The following is a 25,182-nucleotide window of genomic DNA, read 5'->3' on the forward strand; positions in this document are numbered from 1 at the left end:
TGTGTTTATTAAACTTACAATAAATTAATAGGTCAAAATATACTCAACATGAAGGCAAAGCCTCTGAAAATAAGGCTCAGAACATTCTGTGGAATGGTTATGTTTAGTGGTTTCAAGCTAATGTGACAAATGCTTATTTTGCAAATAAGGCACAGGACAAATGTATCATCATTTAAGAGTAGCTGAGGTACTATGTGGGATGGAGGATGTTTAGTACCTCAGGAATATGCATCTGTGTTTTCTAAGATGATTCTGATATAATTGTTGTTTTTCTCCAAATTCATTGTGTTACTCTTACTTATCCAAGAAATGAGGTTGCTTGCCTTTGAGACATGATTTATATTCTGTATGAATTCAGCCAATGCTCTTCCCATTCCTTAAAATATTCTGTCCTTGTTAGCAGGAACAATCACAATCATCACCATGCCCATTATGATGGATCATGCTCCATGAGGATGAATTGTTTTATAATTATCTGCTGATATTTTGAATCTGCAATGCCACCAGCAATGAAATGTTCTGTCTATCTAAAGGCCTCATCTCTACTAGCGTTAATAGTTTCGGTTAATTGTGTAGTGTGAACTTAATTGAGCTCTTCAAAGCATAAACTCTCTGCTTACATTAGAATAAACACAAACATGTTGTTAATGACGTACGTGCCCTAGGTTATGCGAAGAAATTGGCATTGTGAAGTACGAGCACAATATTTTTCTGGGAAATAGTATTGCTTCACTGAAACTTGCGCCCATCAGATGACAAACGGTGACTGTAGTCTGTATGGTGTACAGTACTGTTCGCAGTTATCGATCAGTACTTAATATCTCATAATTTACAATCGGTAGTTAGCTCTTGTAACAAAAATATCTCGGGAGTTTGAGTCGACTCAAATTTTACTTCGAATTTGTGGACAAAAGTAGGGGACGTAGCAATTACATTGTCAAATTGTAATATACATACTTTTTCACTCTATTCGTGTGCATAATTATATAACTTCTAATTGTTAAGACAACACAGACCGATGAAGGAAAATGGACAAAGGGATAGATCGTGTCATTGGGCAGAGTCGACCACTCCCTACTGAAGATGCTCTCAGCTCTCGCCACTGCGCCATAAGCTCGTAGTGAAGAAACTATGGAGTTAAATGACGAATGAGCGCTTGCTTCTGGATTGCGTCTGGTGGATTTATTGTTTGCACACGCCTCTGACGACAGTTTTAACTTTCCTATGCTCCCATCTTATAGCACAAGCCTTTCGGCATGAGCGGTGCTTAACCGGCAAGTTTCCGAGTTTGTGCTAACGTCAAACTGCTAAGTCAAGGTTACGCGTCGGTAAATGACTAATGGGTAAACATAACGAGCGACTAGCGTGCTGTGTATCCACATCCAAGGACCATCCACGCATAGAGAATCTTTGGACGGCACGCATGTAATGTAAATTGACGTCTTCTCTGTTTGCTGTCTTTGGTGTTTACGAGCTGATTGAAAAAAAAAAAAATGGTCCATCGAAAGCTTTGTTTCTGTAGATGCTGGGGGTGCTTATTTTGAAACCCAGTGCGCAGTAAGAAACGGGCAATTTAACCGTTGTGTGAGTGTCACCTAAGTGCGCTGTCATCCCTGCATGCGTCGAAGGTAAGTCATCAACCTTTTACCATAACTGCTCAGCTGTGTTTTCATAATTTTGTTAGTGGAGTCAGTCGGGCACTTGCACTGGCGGTCGTGTTCAAAGACAGAATGTAATAGGGACTTGCTTTGTTCAAATGCGTTCTTACGGTGTGAGTGGTGTTTATTGTTTTATACATCTCTGAAACAATAAAAAGTAGTAGGAAGCTAGTTCATAACTGGACAAGGTTTTCATTAGTCAGCATGGTCTGGTATACGTTTTAATGCAGGTGAGATGTGATATTTTATTACCGCCCCTTTGCAGTATGGACGGTGCCGGGATACATCTGATTTATGAGAAATAATAAAATCTCTCTCATTTTCTCCAATTTTCTTTTAGTCAGTGTATCGTTCATTACATATGTTGGAGCGGTTTTACGGTATACAAGAGCAACTTAACTTACCATAGATGTGTTGGCGTACATAAGTGAAAGTATATTCAACAATATGGGGTATGTGTAAAACAACGTATGTTTTCTCATGGGTGCATATTGTGCCTCCCTGGTATTTCAGAAGTCATAATGCACTAAAGTTAAATTCTTATTTTTGTTTATTACTTTCGATGGGAGGCAATATAAGTGGTTTGCCACACATTCAGACTATAATTATTACTAGAAAATAAAAGCTAAATGCACTAGTTTTGTATATGGGGAAACCAGTGGCAGTACAGTTTGTAGGATGTAAAATGACAGTTGAATTGAACGGAGTTGCTTCATCACTTGAAAATGACTTTGGAATGTTTCTTTTGAAATATGTCATTCTCGTCATATCAAAATATGACTTTTGAGTACAACCCTCTTGTTTGTTTCATGTACAAGTGTTGTTTAATGGTTTTGGTGCTGCAATTGCCTTCGGCTTTTGTAAGTTATTGAACTTCACACGAATTCCGTAGGGACTGTATTAGTGGCCATCATATGTTTGCCTTTATGTGCGTTTGCTTTTATGCTTATGTTTTATCTTTTCTGTCTGCTGCTGTAAAAGGAAATTGACAATACTGGACACATCAGTGTGCAGCTATTGTGGATTGTTATTTACATCCTCCTCGCATAGTATCCTACATGCAACAAGTTTTGAAGATATCCATAAGACACTAAGCAAAGATATGTGTTGTTGTGGACTCTTAAGCATAACTGGCAAGGCTGTAAACATTAATCAAACAAGGCAGTCTGAGAAGCTTTTGATGGTGTTGAGCCACAGTCAAGCTATAACTTTTTAGAAGAGTAAACAGTCATTTGACTGTGTATTATATTTGTTTGTACTATCCAGATTTCAGCTTTGATGCCATTATCAAATATAATGCTAAAGGTTTAACAACCTTTAGAATTGTAATTCAATTGGCGGTTTGCTCTTTTAAGAAGGCAGTTTAACTTTTTTTGCAGTTTTGGGATGCAGTTTTTTTAACAAAGCTATGTGACCACAGTCAAAATTGATCCAGGTACTATCATCAAGTCATTAATTGCCCTTTTGATTGTACAAATTTTGGCAGTCTGTAGTATCCAGAGATTTAGTGATGGCATGCAAATATGTTTGAAATGTGCAACAGCACACACAAAATTAGGGTCTAGTGTAGCAGGGGATACAACCCGTCGGCTTTGGACAATGACGTCACAAGTCGCCAGATAGCAGTTTACCATTTTCGCTTTTGCCGTTATGTTTCAGTTTCGTTTTTTTACTGATTGCTTAATAAAGTGGATCTGTTTATTCTATCTCGTGAGATTTTTTTTTAAAAAGCCAAAAAACACTTATCAGCCACTAAAGGGAGCTACAACACTAAGAAGAATCGCTTCTCGATTGGCGACTTGTGACGTCAATGTCCAAAGCCGACGGGTTGTATCCCCTGCTACACTAGTCCCCAAAATTATATACATTTATTGAATAATGACACAACTGATGTCAGTAGATGGCATGAATTACAGGCCATTCATGACTCATATCTGTTGCCAAATAATGGGATGTAGGGCAATTTTTGTTGTTGTTTCTGTGTCACGAGTCAAAGCTGGGGCCCAGTAGCAATATTTTGGTTGACCTGCTAATTCAGATCAGTGTGTGGATCGGAGTGTGGAAATTCCATTTTATGACCTCATACTGTCTAGACACAATTCTACTCTGCTGTAGCTTTGGTGGTGGATAATAGTTGTGCTGATACACGCCACTTGCTTGTTGTTTTGTCTCATAAGTGATTGCCATTATTTTCATTTTTGCTGTTGTGTACGTATCCTCCTGCTGACGCATTGCAAAGTAGTGTATATTGTAGTCACATTGGACTGAGTTCTCCAAAGTTTTAAAAATTTACAGGAAAGAGGGCCATAATACTTTACAAGTAGGCCTATGTAGTTGATTTTGGTACTACATTTCTTATTGAGAAAGATTGTACTAGTATCTTAGTCAGATTCTGTGTGTAAAACAATTTTTATGATATTCTGCTTTCCTTTACTAATACTGCATTTTAACAAAAAACTGCACTTCATTAAAATCAATTCGAATGTATTTTAAATGTAGTTATTATGAAGATCAAGGTAAAAAAAAAGTTGAACAGCTTTGATAATGTTGATACATCAGGATATTCGAGAATTATTGCTTCTATTAGCCTGCTTGTATAAGACAGAACATTATAGTATCTGGTAACGCTGTTTGGTGAGACATCACAACTGTTTAAGGAATATTTTGGATCTGACTGAAGTTTCACTAAAAATCAGTTTTACCCGTGACATTAGGTAACTATTTGTGATAAACGTTTATTTTTGATTTGTGCTGTCAAACGCTTTTCTTGTATCATTTGAAACGACAAACGTAAATGTGGCCCAGGGAAACTGACGCTCTTCAGTTTTTTGTATCAAATAGATAAAATCTTCGACACTTGACAGATGTGAAGGCGGGGTGTAGTTGTGCCGTTGCTCACGTTTGGCCGGCGTCAGCGACGGCATAATTAGGCCGGTCATTGTGGCGCGGCCTTGCAGCTCAGTGTTCCGCTCCACAACTCCTGGTGCTCCGCTCCGTAACTTCGAATGCTGTGTTCGCAGCGCCGCCGCCCCCCCCCCCCCTAAAAAAGTGAAACAAATATAGAAACAACCAAAGTTGCAAGATTCACTTTTTATTTAACTAATGACTAGTTCCGGCATACCTGAACCCATTTTCAAATCATCCGGACTGACAAAACAGTATTTTCCGGAATAACATATAAACCTTGTGATCATACATTACGTATAACAAAGTCAAGCTTGTATGCTGACTGGGCCCACTGCGTGCAGTGAGCTTACAGGCGGGGTTAGAGGCAGGCTGGAAACCCCCACGGAAATTCCTCGAATGATTCGGCGTTATGTTTGGGAGAGCATAATTGGTTAGGCCACGTCTTTTTCCGTCTCTGGGGTGAAGACTAGTTTTTTTAAGCATTCATAGACACCTCCCCTAGAAGTGGTAACCGTCCACTATATAGTGTTGCAGTAACTTAGTTCTCAATCGAAGACACTTAGTACATTTAACGCAATATAAACAGGTGACCACTCCCAAATTCATGGAGGGAAGACACCAACAGCCTGGATTCAAAATATATAACTGTAGCAAACCCAGAAGTATCAGTGTAAGATCTCCCCCATAAGTGAGAATATTGAAATCCAAGCATTGACTTCAAAGTGCCAGAGTTGGAATAACTTCCAAAAAGGAGTGAAGGTCACATAATACCACGGACAGAAAGCTAGTCAAAACCTGAAGTGATATTTGTCATAGTAGAGAAGAATTTCAAATCTACTGAGATAGAAATTGAAGCTGCATGTGAGATTATTTGGACAAGACTCCGTATCAAGGATGGTCATAAAATAATTGGATCCTTCTGTCACCACAAGACTCACCTCCTGCTTCAACCGAAAACTCTGGTCGCTTGTACGTACAGGGTGGAAAAACATGGAAACACCAGAAACAATACATTACCATGGTTAATATGGTATAGAAAACACGTTGTCGGTCAAAACTATGTCTAGTCTTCTTGGCACGGATAAAATGGTCTTGTATGGTTCTTAAGGGGATTTTATGATTCTTCCTGAAAAAAGAAAGTTTGAAGTTGAGGTAATGATGAAAAAGGTGGATAGCTATCATGCAATCTTTTCTCCAAAGTAGACCACGAAGGCCCAATAAGACTGAGGACTGGTGGCCAGAGGAGATGCGACAGTTCATGCCTGTGCTCACAAACCAACCCTGGATGATGCGACATGAATGCACAGGGGCCCTGTGTCATCTTGCAACACAACATTAGTCTTTGGGACCAAACATTGTACCATGGGATGGACCTGACTAGCCAAAACGGTCTCATAATCGTTGGCAATAATGCGTCCTTGCAGAGTAACCACGGGGACCATGGAATACCCCCGCCATGTTCACTGTTGGGACGTAAGCTGGGCCAGAAGATGGAAACAGTATGAAACAAGACTCGTGCGCCAAATGATATCCTTCTGCAGTCCAGGTATAATGGCTTCGGCGCCAAGTTTTCTTGTTTCGGGCATTTACTTCACTGGTCGGTGTTTTAGGAATTCCAGGTCTCCCTGCTTATGGAGCTCCGTCCACGTCGTTTTGGTGCTGACAGGGTTCGCGAGTGCGACGTAAAGTTCTGCTGTGGCTTTTACCGCTGTCGTCCGCCTCGTTTGCCGTTAAAGCCCTCATCAGTGACCGTCCGTCACGATCAGTCAACACACACTTCCGTCCGCGTTGACTTGGGGATGTTGTTTCTCAGATTTCACTGCATGCTTTTTAAATCAATACTGTGCCTCTTAAAATTCCACCTCTTCGGCTTCCGTTGTTACGGAAGCACCCACCGTATAAGCATCAACAGTTTGCACACGTTCGAATTCGCTAACTTTGGCTGAAACTGTCACCGAAGCCGAAACTTTCGTAATTAAGTTAAATTTCGCTAAATTTACATTGTACCCCAAATCATTAGCTTCTCACAACTTTGCAACAGATTATCCAATTAAAGTAAAATAAGTGTTCAGTGCATTAATGAATCACTTTCTTTTGAATACAACGTAGATAAAGTAAGAAAGCTATTGAACTACAATTTATATTAATTTATAAGTATCTTGTTACCTATCATAGTCAACTAGTGTTCTCAAGAACTTTTTGTTACTAACAGGTTGATTGCTAAATGCTTATTCTGTAATATATTTTATATTTTTTACAGTAGTTGGTAGTCTTAATTCAACAACAAGCCGTTAATTAAATCACTGAGATTTTGATACCTTTGTTCCCTAAGCCTCAAAATAACGATATGGTCATATCTTCGAGACAAAGAAAATTGAATTAACGTACAAAATTATTAGCAATAAACTAAAAAAATATTAATAGACAGAAGTAACATCAGAAACATTTTAAATGTTCAGCCAATTTAACATTTCTAGTATCTGTAATTAAAAAATTTTATATTGTAAGCTAAGAAAGTTTTTCCACATTTTCACAGAGCAAATTACGTCGACGATCTGCATGAATTTGTCCAGCGGCACTGAACAGCTGCTCACTGCGGTGGAAGTGGCCCACGATTCTCCTGAACTTACTTTTATTATGGCTTTAGTTTGTTCCTTTGAGAACAGGGAATATTTTATCATCAGTTGCATAGTATGTGACACACAACCTATAGACTGATACTGCCCACGCATTGCACAAACCGTATTTGGTGCATTGTCATGTATTATCAGAAAAATCTTTCCACTTTCCACTCCATTCATTAACTATCTCTGTTAACCTTTGTTCAATGTATTGACTAGTATGATAATGTTCTAACATAGTTCCGCTCGCTATAACTTTAAAACGTTGGTGTTCAATGATGAAATGCTCTGTATTGCTGAGAAATGAGCTTGTTTTGTTTGCGTTGGTCCATGCGTCTGTGGTGGCATTTAACCACTCACATTTCGCAATCAGACCCTTTATTTTGGCTTTCACTTTGCCATAGGTCTGGCGCATCAACGCTGTTCTAAGGAATGTTTCAGATTTGAGCCGATATTTGTGAACAGCTTGTGGATCAGTAAAACTGAGCAGTCGGAATGTATCGCCCTCTATCAAAGAATACGCCAACATATCAGTAATTATTAAAAGCGTTATAGCTTTTTCTATTCTTTTCGTAATTTCGTGGTCGTCTGACTTAGTGGTCAAACTCGGAGTGGTTGGTTGAATTAGATTCGGTTTTTCACCCTTCTCGTTAGCGATACTCAGTAATGCATAGGAATCCGCCTGCTATGATTTGGTTTCATTTTTCAAGTCGTCCAGTTCTGACTGACGTTTTAAAACCTGTAGATCCATGAAATTTTGATAAAAGTTGCTTGGATTCATAGCTGCCCCGGGCGCTCCGAGGTCCCCTGTGCTTTCCAAGGGAATGACCATACCATGACTGCCCAAAGTAAATGTTTTGTTGCAAATGGCTATAGATAAATCGGTGGTAATTTCATTAAAAAGTACTTTCACGTGGGAGTGGTTTCTCTTTGTTATGACATTTTATACTTATAAAAAATTAATGAATTTGGAGAATAAGTAAGCTGAACTAGGTATAGCTACCACAAAAAATTCCACATCATATTAAAAAGTTACAATTTTGCTATCCTCATGTGGGAGGGTACTCTTCAGGTGTACTACAAACCTGCCAAGTAGATAGTACGAAATGCTATAGCATGGACATGACTAATGACATATCACACCATAACACAAAATATGCAGAAAGGAATAATTTGTTTGCTTCCATAAGTAGCCTTTACAATTCCTTCGTTGATTCATACAGTTATATTCACTTCAGTTTTTGCAGTCGACTAACAACCTGACGTATCTGCTGTTTCTCATTCCGAATTACGTAATGCATATTAATTACAGTCAGTAAATGAACGTCAATCAGTGTTGCGGAAAATGTCACAAATTGTTCAAATGGCTCTGGGCACTATGGGACTTGCTGAGGTCATCAGTCCCCTAGAACTTAGAACTACTTAAACCTAACTAACCCAAGGAAATTGCACACATCCATGCCCGAGGCAAGATTCGAACCTGCGACCGTAGTGGTCGCGCGGTTCCAGACTAAAGCGCCTAGAACCGCTCGGCCACATTGTCCGGCAAAATGTCACAGTTCCGGCTAACAGTATGATTGTTTTCAGTGTAAATTTACGCAAACTCAATCGGTAAAGTTGTGTGCCACATGACCAATGTTTTCTAAGCCCATGTTGGTTATTAAAAAGAAGCCCTTCGCTTGCAAAAAAACTTAATAAAACCAACATAAAGAGTATGATAACCTGTTCCATTGCGTACAATATTGGGTAAGTCAAATTGTTATTAAATCAGTATAAGAATATCACTATTAGATACGATTACATTATATTGTGATTAACAACAAAATACAGTTTTTACGGGCGAGGAGAGACTCCTAATAGTTAAACGGCGCACCGACAACTGCGATCAAGCGCAAATGTTAACTGGATGCATTCCGAACGCGACCCGAGTGAGTTCACGAAAGATGGTTGCGGTCAAGCCGAAGATTCGGCTGAGTTCTGGCCGAAACTAGTATTTGTAGCCGAAACTTGTCAAAACCGAAACGAAATTTCTGTCGGCCCTTAATTTTTGCTTTATAACCCTGTACTTACTCGGCCAGAAGTCGTGTTGTTCTTGCTACCACAATTTTTTCCCACGATAACTAACGCAGCCTAATCATTTTTCTTTTTGAATTCTGACTTAGATACCCATTAAGAGTGCAGAGATTCCATGTTTATATGTAGGAAGCCAGTATTTTTTTACTGATAACGTCGTCCTTAGCAGTCGCCGCGCCTGGATTCGAATAGGATGATTATTTTACTTCCGGAATATTTATCCAAGGGCAGGCCGTCATCGTTACGCCATACATGTCCTCAGGAAAAATGACTGATTTTTCATTGCTTGCAGCCGTTCTAGGTACCACTATAACAAGACCATTTTGGTTAATGTTACAACCCAGATCAGATTGCCCCTGCAATTACTGAAAAGGCTGCTTGTTCCTCTTCAGGAACAATGGGTTAGGCCCTATTCACATGGGATACTCAAATCAGATCTCCAGCTACCTGACAACCAAGAGACTGGGAGACTGGACGACTCGAGTAGCCGATCACATTCACACAGGCACGACACGAGTCTCCTGTACTGCCAAGTCACTTGCGGTGTGAATGGAAAATTAAACCAGTTTCATTGGCTATGGGGAAATAAAGTATGCAGCACGCATTTTTGTGTGCGGTGGCCCCAGTAGTACAATGTCCAGTGACTATTAGTGATGAGCATATTACAATACAGTATTATTATTACCACCGGTAAAGGAGAAAAATGAGAAAGTTGTAGGTTCATTACAGTATATTGCCAATTTTTACTTATGAACCGTCTGACAGCAACTGAATAAAACACAATTTTAGTGCCATACGCGTTTCGCCTTTATTTTCTGTAAGGCATCATCAGTGGCCTGGAATATGTACATATGTTAGCTATTTAATATACATTTTTGTCACTGTGCCTATAGGTTATAAACAGTTCTGGTGGTTGGTATTTCCTATTAAATAGTAATGTTTTGAACTGTACTTACAGGTTGCGAGGAGAATTTCTTACATATTACGCTCCTGTTGCATTTTTGGTGTTGTTCTTCTTCTTATGAACGCCAATTTGCATTTTTTTTCCCACATTCCACAGCACTATGAACTGAACGCTTGTTTTAATGCAATGTTTTGGTTTCTGTTGCCGACTGTCAAATGTTATTGCCAAACTTATGAGTGTAATTATTGAAGTATCTGTGGTCTGTTCGTGTATGCATTTGTGTGTGTGTGTGTGTGTGTGTGTGTGTGTGTGTGTGTGTGTGTGTGTGTGTGTGTGTGTCCAGATGGTGTGCGGAAGAGTTTTTTTTGTTTTATGTTATCATTTCCTTTATTAAGTGTAGTAGGGAGCCTGTGCAAATGTGTATTTGTTCATTTATCACATGTTTGTTTTCTGCTATGGCTTTCTGGATGTGGAAGTTTTCTTATGTTTGTCATGGTTGCTTATTCTCATTATTTTCATTTCTTGTTCCATGTTTGTAGGATGACGGTTATAGTGTTTTAAATGCTCTGCAAATGTGAAATGGTTTGTTTCATACTTCCAACATCTGATATGTTCTTTGTATCTTGTTTCAAAATTCCTGCATGTCATGCCTATGTATACTGCATCACAACTTTGACATTCAAGTTTATATATTCCTGATTGTTGGAATTTTTCCCTGGGCTTCAAAATAGCATATAAGCCTGGGCAAACCCTCCAATCACACCTAAGCCAGCCAGCTACCAAGAGGGACAAATTCCAACAATCAGGAATATATAAACTTGAATGTCAAAGTTGTGATGCAGTATACATGGGCATGACATGCAGGAATTTTGAAACAAGATACAAAGAACATATCAGATGTTGGAAGTATGGAACAAAGCATTCCACATTTGCAGAGCATTTAAAACTATATAACCATCATCCTACAAACATGGAACAAGAAATGAAAATAATGAGAATAAGCAACCATGACAAACATAAGAAAACTTCCACATCCAGAAAGCCATAGCAGGAAACAAACATGTGATAAATGAACATACATCAGCACAGGCTCCCTACTACACTTAATAAAGGAAATAACATAAAACAAAAAAAAACTCTTCCCCACACCATCTGGACACATGCGCGCGCACACACACACACACACACACACACACACACACACACACACACACAAATGCATACACGAACAGACCACAGATACTTCAATAATTACACTCATAAATTTGGCAATACCATTCGATCTTTGGCAAAAAACATTTGACAGTCGGTAACAGAAACCAAAACATTGCATTAAAACAAGCGTTCAGTTCATAGTGCTGTGGAATGTGGAAAAAAAACCGCAAATTGGCGTTCATAAGAAGAACAACACCAAAAATGCAACAGGAGCGTAATATGTAAGAAATTCTCCTCGCAACCTGTAAGTACAGTTCAAAACATTACTACTTAATAGGAAATACCAACCACCAGAACTATTTTTATAACCTATAGGCACAGCGACAAAAATGTAAATTAAGTAGCTAACATATGTACATATTCCAGGCCACTGATTATGCCTTGCAGAAAATAAAGGCGAAACGCGTATGGCACTAAAATTGTTTTATTCAGTTGCTGTCAGACGGTCCATAAGTAAAAATTATCAATATACCGTAATATTACACGCAACTGAGGAAGACAGGACTACAAAAGGTGTGGGTTCATCCTTACACTGAGAATAATATAAATTGTAGATCACAAGTTGCCTACTTGCTTGGGTGCATTGGACGGGAAACATATCCGCATTGAAAAATTTCGTGGGACGGACTTTACAAACTTCAGTTACAAACAGTACCACTCCGCAATATTGTTGACATGCAGTGACGCTGATGGTTCACTCATTATCATTGAAACTGATTATGCAGGTAGAAATAGTGATGGAGAAATATTTCGAGCTTCAGCAACCAAACACTGGATTACAAATGGAAGATTAAACTTCATTCCCTTCGAGATTACAAGATCATGAAAATGAATATAATTTCCCTTATTACTTTGTAGGAGGTGAAGCGTTTCCATTATCACGCTAATTGATGCCACCATACCCACAAATAACACTCGATATGTGAAGAGAATTTATCATCATAGATTAAGCAGACGAAGAGATCTGTCGAACGCACATTTGGAATGCTGACACAGAAGTTCCAAATCCTGAGCAGTCCTATTCATTCTCGAACTACAGGAAGAATGGTGACAATAAAATCCGTGTGCATGCCGCATAATTTCATTCGAAAACTTGAGGGTATCCAATACGGTTGTGGTGAACAACTACTTTGAAACGCAAACAGTCAAAATCCAGCGAAGAAAAGACATTGCACTGCATCCTTCTTCCACTGGTTATGAAGTAAGGGATTATTTAGCCAACTACCTTCCGATACCTCGTGCATCCCTCCCATGGCAGAGGAAGTACTGCACTGCATCAGCAACAATCAGTATTTACTGTAATTCTTTATGTGTAATGTGTTTCTGTAAAACTTATAAATGGATTTCTGTATGTTTTTAGTTACATATTAATATATAATTAAAACATTTTAGTTTCGTATTTATTACATTCATTATATGGTGGGCGCTTATAAATTGTTGATTAGTTTTTCAATAAAATGGATCTTAAAGCATAGTAAGTAGGGCGTATTTATATTATGTTAAAAATTTTAATTAATGATAATGAACTTACCTGATAGATTAACCTCCTTGTCTCTTCGTGTCATGCTTTCTCTGTCACGTCCTTCCTTGAATACTCTTTCAATTTGTAATTTTATAGTTCCGGATGTTTCTTCACTTTTCCCACGAATTTCAAATTAAACATTTGTTCGCACATTGCGCAACCCAGTGACACGAATGCAACTGAAAGACTGGGCGAGTAGCGCGTTGGGTTGCATACTATCAAAGTCTCGGCGACTCTGGAACGCCATTACCGAAGTATCCCCGTGTGAACGACCCCACCTAATAACACATGCCGGGTATCTTAGTTGCAGAGTATCTCAGTCGCACGGAGACTTAAGTATCCCCGTGTGAAGAGGGCCTTAGTCTGACCTGTGCGCAGACAGGTACGTCTATATGTGTAGCACACATACACGCAACCTCAGCAAGGCTCTTGATTCATGTGGGGAAAGTCGCTGCTGGGAATGGGAAATTAAAGCACATTAGAGGTTCTAAATTCTTTTATCACATAGCATATCTCACGAACTCGAGAAGATTAACGTACTTCTTATGTCAAAGTTACTCGAAATAATGAGAATAAAAGGCTTGGACTCCTTGCCCAGTGAGGTTATAGGCTGAGTGACAAAGGTTTTACATGGTGTTAATACTGGGTAGAGTATGTTACAACACTAAACAATGCATGGGAAAAAATTGTATCGTTTCGTTTAAACATGATTATTCGACTGACATGGAGAGGAATCACAAGTTAGTGAGTACCTCGGTAGCCTCGAAGCTTGTGTCAGTATCCGCTGGGTTGATTCAGCCCCCTGACAACAAATGACGACATAGAAACAAGCACATAATTAATAAATAGTGAGCTGCTTGAAAAAAATAAGCGCCGAAACTGTCGCGCAACTCAGAAGAGGTATTAACCGAAAAGGCTGCGAGACATGCGACACAATTTCATTGAATTCAGACTTCATTGCTTATTCATAGCGACTTTGAGGAAATTTTGGGCCTTTGAGTGTTGTAGAAAATAAACAGAAGTGAGGTAGATTTTTCATATATTGAAACAAATTTCATTTCAGTAATGTGAATGTATTGTTTTCATCCAGAGCCACTTATAGCGTGTACGACGTTTGATTCGTCTTTCTGCCAATCAAGTCATTAGAAACAAATGGTTTAAATGACAGAAATATACGATTATGGTAATTCAACAGAAGAGTTACTCACAACTTCGTTCTATGACAGCAGCGTATTGCATTTGTTTTTGAAATTGGTTTGACGTTATTCATCTCTCAGAATAGGTAGCCTAGTTCACATTAACCTAAATCAACTCAGGTGTTCTAAATTTGCCACGTACATTGACGAAAATACAGCCGTTTCAAACAAACAAACTGATGCTCTTCTATAGACCATTATTTTACGCTAACGTGCTTGCCTAAGAGTGCAGCACTGGTCATATTCTATCCAGATAGTTTAGGATTAACGACAATTTGCCTGTTTTTTCTCGATATTTTTGAGCAAGAGGACTTCCCGTCTCCTGATATTAAAGTTACCACCTGATCGTCTGTTTGGGACATTAAAAACAACAAAGCCGTTTGATGTTTAGGTTAAACAGTACCGAGAATAACGAAGTGCAGTTAAGATTCAAAGTGAGATATGAAACAAATTTATTTAGAATGGAATAGGTCCTTACCCTTAAGGAAGACAAAGATAATCGTGAAAATCCTTTATTGTGGTCGTGAGGTTTAAGGCGAACTTGTGAAATGGCAGTAGTTGCCTTAAAAATTCCGGGCCCACCACTTACATCTGATGCTACAGTGCTTTCCTTTAGCACTTTTGGATGGATCCACAGTAAAAAAGTGTCACATCAGAAAAGCTGCAGAACTAACCTACCTCTCCTATAACTGCAAGCTGATGAATGAAACAGGAGACTAGGTAAACCTGTTGATTCCAAGGAAAAACTGAAAAGTCCAAGGGAAGACAAAATGGAAAGGAACTCAGTAGTCAGCGAGGAATCAGATTCAAAATAAATCTGAGGCAGAGTCGGAACTTCATGATTCTTTAACTTACGAAGATCAAGAAAACGACAAAGAATTTTTTTTTTAATTCGTTTGCCGTAGTATAAGTAAAAATACTACCTACAGGTTAGCTACTTAATATAAACTGTACTTTGTTTCAAAAATTACTTTTAAACTTCAGAGTTGTTTTCTTTTTTCATTACATATTGTCCGCAAGATTTGACTTGATCGTAAAAAGTTATGTTTACAGTCCAATTTATTTCCCTTATAACTATCCCCTAACCCTCAAGCACCGTTTTCAACTTGGTTATCCAACCAATAAAGCAGCAGTGCTGCAAAACATGTTTCAATACATCAGCTTAATTTTGTTTTACAAGTACTGCATATCAGTTAATCTTTAAAATGCCCGGACATTTACGGATTTTAGGCATTTGCCCCAGCTTATAAATGTCCAGGCACTTTACACCACTATCTCTACACCGCGCTGTGTTTGTAAATATGTATAAGTGGTATAAAAAATAAGATATATTTTATTGTAAAAATTCTTATGGGTGGGGGAGGGGCGGTACCCCTTATTGTAAGGGTTAGCAAGAGAGCTTGAAACAGATGAGAGATTAACGGGGAACAAAAGTTCTTACTCTGAATTATAGACCGTATACGAGTAGGGCAGATAAAATCATCCAATGCATTTCTGATACTGCACAGAAGTTATAAATGCAAGGAAAAGTACCATATTTATGCTGGGTGTCAGGACACTGGTAATAACAGAAAGTGGTCTGAGTGTCTGTCTTAGACCCTTAACAAATTACTGAACCGAAGGACTGCCTAGAGTATGTCATGACACAACGTGCTTCTTGCTTACTTTCCCTGAAGTGACTGTTAGCTAGTGGTTGGAAGTATTGATAAAGCCAATGACTTGCCCATTGAAAACCTCTTTACATCCATTCTAGTGTAAAGAATTGGCCTATACCAGTCTCTGCAAAATGGCACAACAGCATAATTGGAAATTGCCTATATAATTTTCAATGTAGTCTAGCGTGGTGTGACTGAGTGAGCGCATCTGAGAGACTGTTAATATTACGTCTTACTTTCTGGTCGCGCGTGGTCTGAGGCTCTTGTCACAGTTCGCGCAGTTCCTTCTGGTGGGAGTCCTCCCTCGGGCATTGGTGTATGTATTGTGCTTAGTTTAAGTTAGAGTAGTATGTAAGCCTAGGGACCGATGACCTCAGCACATCAGGTTTTTTTTCCTAGTATCTATTTTGCAGTAAGAGTTTAGCGTGTGGTCATTAATATCTATTTTTTTGTTACTAGCAGGTAATTTTTGTTTTAAATTGCATTAGGACTAATAGTTTTCAACATACTGATACTTCCACCAATAGATGTAAACCTTTAAACAGATCTACGTTCTTTGTTGTTCTGTAAGACAGATTGTTTTACTACTGCCCAGTGTTCGGACTGAATAACATTGGGAAAGGCTACAGCACTCTCTCCCTCTCCATCCAACTGCTGCATCTCTTTTACGTCCTTTGACTCTAATAACTGCAATATGGTTTCTGTAAAAGTCGTAGATAATCTGTCTCCCCCTGTAGTCTATCGCAGCAATCTGAAATAGTGTATTTCAGTCAACTCGGGTGAAAAGCTATACAGAAATCTACAAATGCTATGAACAGTTTGTGCTCTTTTTTAGCGTGACATCTAATATACTCGTATTTAATCTTCTGGAGCATTGATGTTCTCGTGACAGAAGGTAAGTCACCAGTACCGCCTTTACTTGGGCTAATCTTTGCCTTTTCGTTTTATATGACTCGCGCCATATTGCATTCCGGTTTTCTCTGAATATTTGTTGTAGGACGTCTTTATAAGATTAAATCTTAACTGCTATGAAGTATTTGCAGGTCGGTCCAACTTTGACCCGAATAATGAATGGTACGGTTTAATGTCGGTTCTTGATTAACATGCTTGTATAATCAGTGAACATTGCAATTTTTAATAGCCTTTGGATGGTTGTCTATGTAGTCTAGAAACCGAAGCGAACCCATTAATGCTTGCCTTGTGGTTTTGTGCAGACGATACGGCAGCGACCGGGAGCAACTATGATGGAACTCCTAATAATGTAATAAACTTGTCTTGATTTTTTTTTCTCTAAAGCCTCGCCGCTTAATTTGGCAGACGATGATAAGCGTCTCGTTTAGCCACCATAGTGAAGAACTCCCCATTATTAGGTAGTTTGGCGAATGCAGTGTGTGTAAAAATGTGAATGAAAGCTAAGTACTATCACGAGAGCGCCCAGAGTCCAACGAAAAGGTACTCCATAACTTGCCTTGACACGTATTGTAGATAAGGACACGATCGTTGTTATAAGCTTAATAAAATTATCATTTCCCCAGTTTTATACATATTGTTGCAAAAGGACTCTTACTTTGCCCATCAAGCTAATTCCAACTAATCATCATTAGTGTTCTGCCAAAAGGCAGGTTTTCACGGGCAGTTCTCCAGGCTGTCCAGTCTTCTGAAGAAGATTCTAACTAAGCAGTCGTACTAACAGTTCTTTAAATTTAACTAAACTCTGCACGTTTCTTTTTGTGCGTCGCATTGCGTAGTTGGGAAAGATTGTATTTAGATGATCAACATACATTATGGAAGTTGATTTTAATGTTAAGCGAAAGCAAGCAGACAGTTTTTGAGAATTTTCTGTGCTGGTGGCTGTGAAAGTTATTTTGAATACCTGAGAGGTCGTAAATACGATAGAATGTTGTAAAGCAGAGGACGTTTACGCTCATGTTTTGGGTCGACCATAAAATTACAGAAAAACGGTTCATGTTAAAGGAATAAAATGAGATCTGTGAAAAAGTGGTCACTCATATATGAAAAGGTGGTCTCTCACACACAGAGGAAATTGTGTGCAAGGAATTACTTGAATGTGCATGGTTTAAAGTTAAAGAAAATCGATATTCAGTACGAGACGTATCTAGTAGGGTAACAAAGGAAGTAGAGGTCACAATCAGGACGTACAAAGATAATGGCGGGAAGAAACTTCATAAATTTTGAATTCAAATAGTTAAGAAGCAATGTTAACGAGGATGAGAAACAGGAATAGTTTTAAGAGATGTGTAGTAAAAACCGAAAAAAGAAACTTTCTCCGAGAAATCTGATTTAACGTTCAGGACTATTGTAACAATTCTGCAAACCCAAGTTAATGACAAAAAAACACCAAGCTAACGACGACTGTGGGTTTCTTGTAAACGGGACAGGAAAGTGATAAAGCTTTATCAACCCAATAGGTGGTGTGAACACAACATTGCTTTCCCAGATCTGCTCGTATTGGAGTTTGCCATTCCCTTGCCCTCCTCCGACCTTAAAACTTACCTACTCTACACTGTGTAGCTAGGTATTTTTCATCTGAACAGAACATTGGCCGAAGCTGGACGAAGCTATATCCGACGGGAAAACATCCTCAGACCGACCACGGATCGAATCCCTTTGGATTTTTGGTGTATCGCTTAACATTTGAGTCGCCTAACAACATTCCGAAACACTGTTGCGAGTTGTTTTAATATTGAACCGCCCTATGGCGGTTCCAGTTGCGTTGTCATTGCGTGAGAAGAGTTGCAAGATTTAACGTTCTGCTCATAACTGGAAAAAATTAGCATCATTTAAGGAGAAACAAACACAACAAAGCAACAGAGGTTGCCAAACAGCTTCTTAAAGCTATCTCTAGTAAATAGAGGTGCGTCACCGTGCCAAGAGTCGCACTGTTGACGAGGGTGCCCGTCCCCTTTCCCACCAAGCCTATTGCGCGTATCCGGGAAACTGCCGTTGAATACTGGCCACACGGTCTCTTTTTTTCGTGTTCCTAGGTCGCGCCTTTCTAGAGCTGCCCTTTGATGTGATGGAAATTTCAACAGCCAATCGTATACTTTCATTTTGTAACGTCGATACGGACAGTAAAAGGACGAATAATTAGTAAGCAACTTTTAGACCGTGAGATAGCTTTGAACATGAACCGGAGTCTTAGAACTAGTACACCACTCTATGCCTCAGACACTAATTAACGAAGTAGTCAGTTCTAGAGGGGGGTAGCGCCGGTGGTGCATCTGTCATAAAGAACAGAATTTCCGTAGGTAATAGTGAAGTTAGATGTAAGTGTATATACCTGTAGAAGCAAAATTGCTCTTTAGTTTTCATCAATCCTCAACGTGCCCAATCTGGACAACAAAGCCGTCGTGAGTGAATGATTTCATCAATGCAGAATGAATGTATCTGTATGTGCTGGAATTGACGTTAAGCAACAGTCAGCCATGCTCTAAAAATGCGACCTGAAAAATGAAATTGACAGCTTAGTATACACAGGGCCGGTTCGAGAACGTTTTTAGAGGCGATGCATCATCTGTCGCCAATCCCACAGATATTGATTTCCTTTCCGTGGGCTGTTAATAAGGCCTTTAAAAATAAGTATTATTCTAGAGATTGTGGAAGTGGGTTGTTTTTCTTTTAAAATAAGTAGCACATTTACATTCCTTCGTAACACAAATTTCTACATTTCACTTTATTGGTAATTATTTAGAGAAGAAACAACCCAATTCCTTTTAAGATAATTCCTGTGAGACCACTCTTTAAAAACTTATGGCGGAAAAGATTTTTAGCTATATAAATCGGGTAGATCACAATTAATAGCGGGAAATAGCACTTTGACAGTATACTATAACAAGCAAAAATGTTTCAGTAAACAAGGGACCGCAAACAGGCCGTTTGCGAGAGAATTGCGAATGTGAGGTTACTAACCGCTACACACGCGTCAGCATGAAAGAATGTCGTAGTATAAATTTATTTGAAATAGACTTTCCACTTAAATTTCCATTTAATTGGTCTCAAGTTTCGCCCATTGCCCCTTTTTACCCAGCTCAACGTTAAGGAAAGTGATACATACATAATGGGACATAGATGAACTCGCTACCGATATCACATACAACACGCCAATACGGTCCAAGTCAAACATACTCTGTACCTTGGCTTCCATCGTCACCAACCTCACTCCTTGGGAATGTTCTGTCTTGTATCATCTCAAAAATAGAGTGTACAGTACTGTCTTTGAAGAACTGGAATAACGAGTTGTACGGTCTTATCAAGATTTACAAGATGATCCAGGAGGTGTTTGGAAGAATTTGTAACTCACTGCAGAGACAAGGGCAATATTTCCCCCAAATGCGAGGGCGACACTTCAAACGCCTTCATACACACAACTGTACAGTAATTTGTAACATCTGACGTCCTAAAGTAGTACTTAATTTTTGCTAAGGTAGGCCTTGAGGGTGAAATTTGAGCCCAGTCGCATGTGAAAAAGTGTTTCCAAATACATTTGTACTAACTGGGGCCACATTTCATGCTGAGACCAGTTAGCGGCTCGTAACCACGCTTCCGCCGCTATCTCGCAAATAGTTTATTGCGGGTCCCTAAATTATCGAAACGTTTTTCTACTAAGAGTATTATCGTATACTTTAACCCAGTATACAAATTTTGCACTTGGATGTTCTGACGCCCCCTCTCAAGTTAGCGCGTGTGCCTTAAAACAGTCACTCCGTATCTGTCTTAGTATCGAAATCGGAACGTTAGTGAGGTAAACCTTACGTATCATAACCTTTTATCATTTGTCTCACAAACTTTACAGCCTGTAACAACACAAATTACGTTTTTGGAATTGTTTACTGCACATATATCTGCTGAAACAGATTAGTGCAGCCATTTCGATTCCTGATGGTGGTAAAAATTTTCGCCCCGAGAATTTTCCTGGCTGCAGGAGGAGAGAAGGTGACATAAGATTCTTGACAGTCAAGCCTTGCGCTGCTGCTCTAGTTTAAATTTCAAATCTATCTCCAGGGCATTTCGAAGTGAGAACATTGATATGACTTTGACACAGAAATACTGAGACGGTTTACATTACCAAGAAAATATTTATCTTTTCGTTTTGGAGTGCAACTGTTTCGCAATTTCGAACTATATCCAATACTGTGAGAAGTTTCATCAAAATGGATCCATTGACATTTGACGAGCAGTTTATTACAGACATGTTCATGCGCCTCGTACGAAAATGTGTATGAAGTATGACATAAAAGAAGTGGACCTGATACTACACAGATTTTTTTAAAGCATATGTATTTAGAATTTCGCGGACGAGGCATCTTACCGTTTGTGAGAACGGATAAAAACTCTACACGAATCACGTATTATTAAAGACGTGTTCTGATTGGTAACAGGTGCTCAGACACTGGATATGTTTCCAATATGACAATAACTATCTGACTCTGCTGTATATGCTGGCGTATGCTACATGCTGTGAAACGTATGGTTGACTGGAGCATTTAGCTTTGGTGACAATTGGAGTGATGTGAACCTCACTCCTGATAAGCCAACAAAGAGAAGAAAAATACCAAAATAAACGGGCGTTAAATCAAGCGAACGCAATAGACACTTAGCAAGTCCTACTCGATGTATGCGATGTTCACAAAGTCGTAAATCAGCCTGTAATTTGTTGGGGCTCCATAATACTGATATAAGAAAATGCTGCACACAGCAAGCAGTAATGTGTATGGCAATTCCAGAAGTGTAATGAACAGAAACTGGACGTAAACTGATAATTAAGCGTAACTACAGGATTCCAGTCCAAATGTTCTAGGAAAATTTGTTGACGAGATCTTAACAGCAATCGCATATACAGACTCAAATTTTCAGATGTGACTTACTCCAACTTCCAACAACCGCTCTTAAAAAACTGCAGGAATTATATCAGGTTGCCCTAGTGCCTAGATAGTCTGAAAGTGGTATACGCGCAAATCGTACTCCTAAACTAAACGGCCACGTGAGGACTACTGCGGGTACTCGAACAGAATTCGAACCCTTGCTTCATCAACTAGCTGTCTTTTTTCTGGGAGTTTATCTTGATGGGTTTTTTTTAGTTGTGTGAGCTACACTTTTCCAGAACTTTTCTTTCGCCTGCTTTGACAACCACTCCTGGTTTGCCACGTAGTGGACGAAGGGGCTGATGACCTTACAGTTTAGTCCCTTTCACTCCGAAGCACCCAACCAACCAAATGCCACCACACTAGGCTAAACGCAACAACATTTCAAATGCATGCGCCAGCCATCACCCTGGCCAGCTTGGAGGTCATCGTGGAATGGCTCTAATAGTGCGACGCCCATTCCCCTCAACACCCCCGCGGCAGACGCGCCGTACATCGCAGGCCACCCTCACCCACCCTACACCACTCACCAGTGGTGCATTTATTTGCCCCATCATCTCACTGGCCCCTTGGACCACAGACACTAACCGCACAGCCGAGTCTTATAGCAAAATCTTGTAACCTGCTTCCTACATATTACTAGGATGAAATAGTGAGCGAGTAACGCTGGAAATGGTGAATGCCAATGGCATTGCGCCACACATTGCCCAAAACTAAACGGATTCTGGCTTCAACCACTGCCACGTGTAATCCTCTGAAAATTCATGTTTTTTAAACGCCACTAATGTTGTAAAGCTCCTGTCTCATTATTAAACGCTTTTCCTGGTTATTTTTGATTAATTTTGCTTTGCTGTCGTACTGAAGTATGAGAGCTTTATATAGAGAACATATTTTGTTACAAAATAAACCTGACCATGTCCTAACACGAATGTGTATCTTACTGTTTTCTAATATTCCAATTATTCAAGTAAAGAATGGAAAATGCCACTTTGAAATAATAATAACAGTACAAGTCAGCTTACTTTGTTTTATTGTCCCATTAGCGAGAAACACACTTCCTTAACAATGTGTATTCCCACTCACAAGGTAACCTCCCCATCGCACCCCCCACAGGAAGTCGTTTCTGAAACTATTTGTATGGAGTGTGGCCGTGTATGGAAGTGAAACGTGGACGATAAATAGTTTGGACAAGAATAGAATAGAAGCTTTTGAAATGTGGTGCTACAGAAGAATGCTGAAGATTAGATGGGTAGATCACATAACTAATGAGGAAGTATTGAATAGGATTGGGGAGAAGTTTGTGGCACAACTTGACCAGAAGAAGGGATCGATTGGTAGGACATGTTCTGAGGCATCAAGGGATCACCAATGTAGTGTTGGAGGGCAGCGTGGAGGGTAAAAATCGTAGAGGGAGACCAAGAGATGAATACACTAAGCAGATTCAGAAGGATGTAGGCTGCAGTAGGTACTGGAAGATGAAGAAGCTTGCACAGGATAGAGTAGCATGGAGAGCTGCATCAAACCAGTCTTAGGACTGAAGACCACAACAACAACATGCTGTTTGAAAGCGGAATGGTCAGTAAGGCTGATTTGATGTCGGATTTTGTAAAGTGATAGCATATGCCTCCTGGCACATGGGCAGCGCACGTATGTGAACTTGCTCCACAGTTAGTTGCTTGTAGTGCACTGAGAGATCTAAATTGCGCATACACTATCCGCTAAAAGCATCTTGGCACCTTCTGCTGGACAATAATACGGTATGTGTTTATCACCGAAGTGCTCTAGAAAATCATGACTGGCGGTAGATAAACCCATTGCTTACGCGCACATGATTTGCGCCCATTTGTCCGGTACACCGATCAGCCTGAGAGAGTTGTTCTTCATTGTTTTTGACATAGGCAGTTCCCGCGCTAGTTTAATATCTCTGCATTATAAATGGTATTATGTTCATTTAAGTGCTTCGATTTTGAGGAGATGTAGCATAATCACGGTGATGCTCTCAAAATCCAGTAACAGCGAGACTGCACCATTCCATTAGATACAAAGTCGTCTTGACCCAAACCTGCCAGTGTCTGTGTAGACCACTATCACAATAAGAAAATAAACCACGAAAACTACATACAAAATTCATAGCTGCATGAGATTTCGTATCACAGCTCTATAAACATGACACATACACAGACAGACAAACGAGGAAAAATAATAGAGATTAAACAAACTGATACTTTGAGAACAATGGATAACACTAAAATAAGCTAATCTTATTACAAAAACTTATTTTTTGTAGAATTGCTATACCTCAAAACCTTGTGTAACAAAAGGATGGTGTATGTGATTCATGTGTAATTGATACCACAATAATAATAATAATAATGTAACTCTTCAGGCTTTCCCGGCGATCTAATGACATCTTGGGTTGTCGGGTGTTCTGTCGGATATCAGCGCCGTACTTGCACGATATTTCGGTCACGTAGCTCGAGACCTTCATCAGGTGCGACCTGAGACTGCTCCTCGAGTGGACCTGGTCCAGTATTTATGCCTATGGCCTTCCCCCTCCACCAACGGCTGCAGGCGCTTCCTCTGTGGTCCGCGCCCATTCCCTGTGACTTGCTGGAGCGTTGTTGCTCCGTTTTCCGTCCGCTGCGGTTCTAGGTGTTCCCTCTGCGGTCCGCGCTCACCAAACCCGCTCCTGGGGGGTTTCATCTACGGTCTGGGGTACCAGGCGTTCCCCCTGCGGTCCGCGCCCGCTCACCACGACCTGTTGGAACGTTGCCGCTCCGTTTTTCGTCTGCTGCGGCTCTGGATGTTCCCTCTGCGGTCCGCGCCCACCAGTCCCACTTCTGGGTGTTCCATCTTCGGTCTGGTGCTCCTGGCAGTCCGTCAGGGGCTCGTTTACCATCTCCATGTCTCTGGCTCTTCTGTTTGTGTAGTGTTTGAAGCGCTGTCAATGTGGCATGAGGACAGATATTGAATTCGGAGACATACTGCTAGGTTCTTAACAGGTCCCATACAAAAGTGTGACTGAAATACTCGGGAAGTTAAATGGGATGTCCTGGAAAAATGACGATGCAGTTTTCGTAAAACTGTTGGGTAATTGCTGTAGTATTGTATGGCTTTACAAAAACAACTTTCAAAACCAGCTACTATCAATAAACGTCTCTGGTAGACATGATGAGAGGAGCCCATTGACGGAAGAAGACATACACAGGGGCAGCAGCGTTTGGGGTTTGAACTTTACTGCATGCAGCAGATATTGTACTGCACGAAGAGTCACAGACTCAAAACTAGCCACAGCTAGGAAGGTGAAAGTGCCACATAGTTTGAGTGGAGTAAGTACGGATGTGAATGATACCTATTCCCTGGAACATAATTTCTAGTTACCCCTTAGACACAGTTGGTTATGTAGCAGTCAGTGCATTTCCTACCATTAAGATGGAGTTAATAATCTGTATGTCGGATTTAACAGACTTGAAATGAGGACAAATCGATACAATCAGCACAAATCTACGAAGCATGAAAGAGATACTGTATGTAGTGTCGTTGGATGTG

The 25,182-nt window shown here is 39.8% G+C and overlaps 1 protein-coding gene across 1 annotated transcript in view; it reads left to right on the top strand.

Annotated features, from left to right (window-relative positions):
* Window positions 1-1,382: 1,382 nt before the first annotated feature.
* LOC124778016 (prominin-like protein) overlaps window positions 1,383-25,182 on the top strand; it is a 519,332-nt gene continuing 495,532 nt past the window's right edge. Inside the window, 1 exon segment of the mRNA XM_047253593.1 lies at window positions 1,383-1,628. The gene's annotated coding sequence lies outside the window, so the exon portion shown is untranslated.

This window comes from Schistocerca piceifrons, chromosome 2 (genome assembly GCF_021461385.2).
Source record: "Schistocerca piceifrons isolate TAMUIC-IGC-003096 chromosome 2, iqSchPice1.1, whole genome shotgun sequence".
Classification (NCBI taxonomy): Eukaryota; Metazoa; Arthropoda; class Insecta; order Orthoptera; family Acrididae; genus Schistocerca; species Schistocerca piceifrons.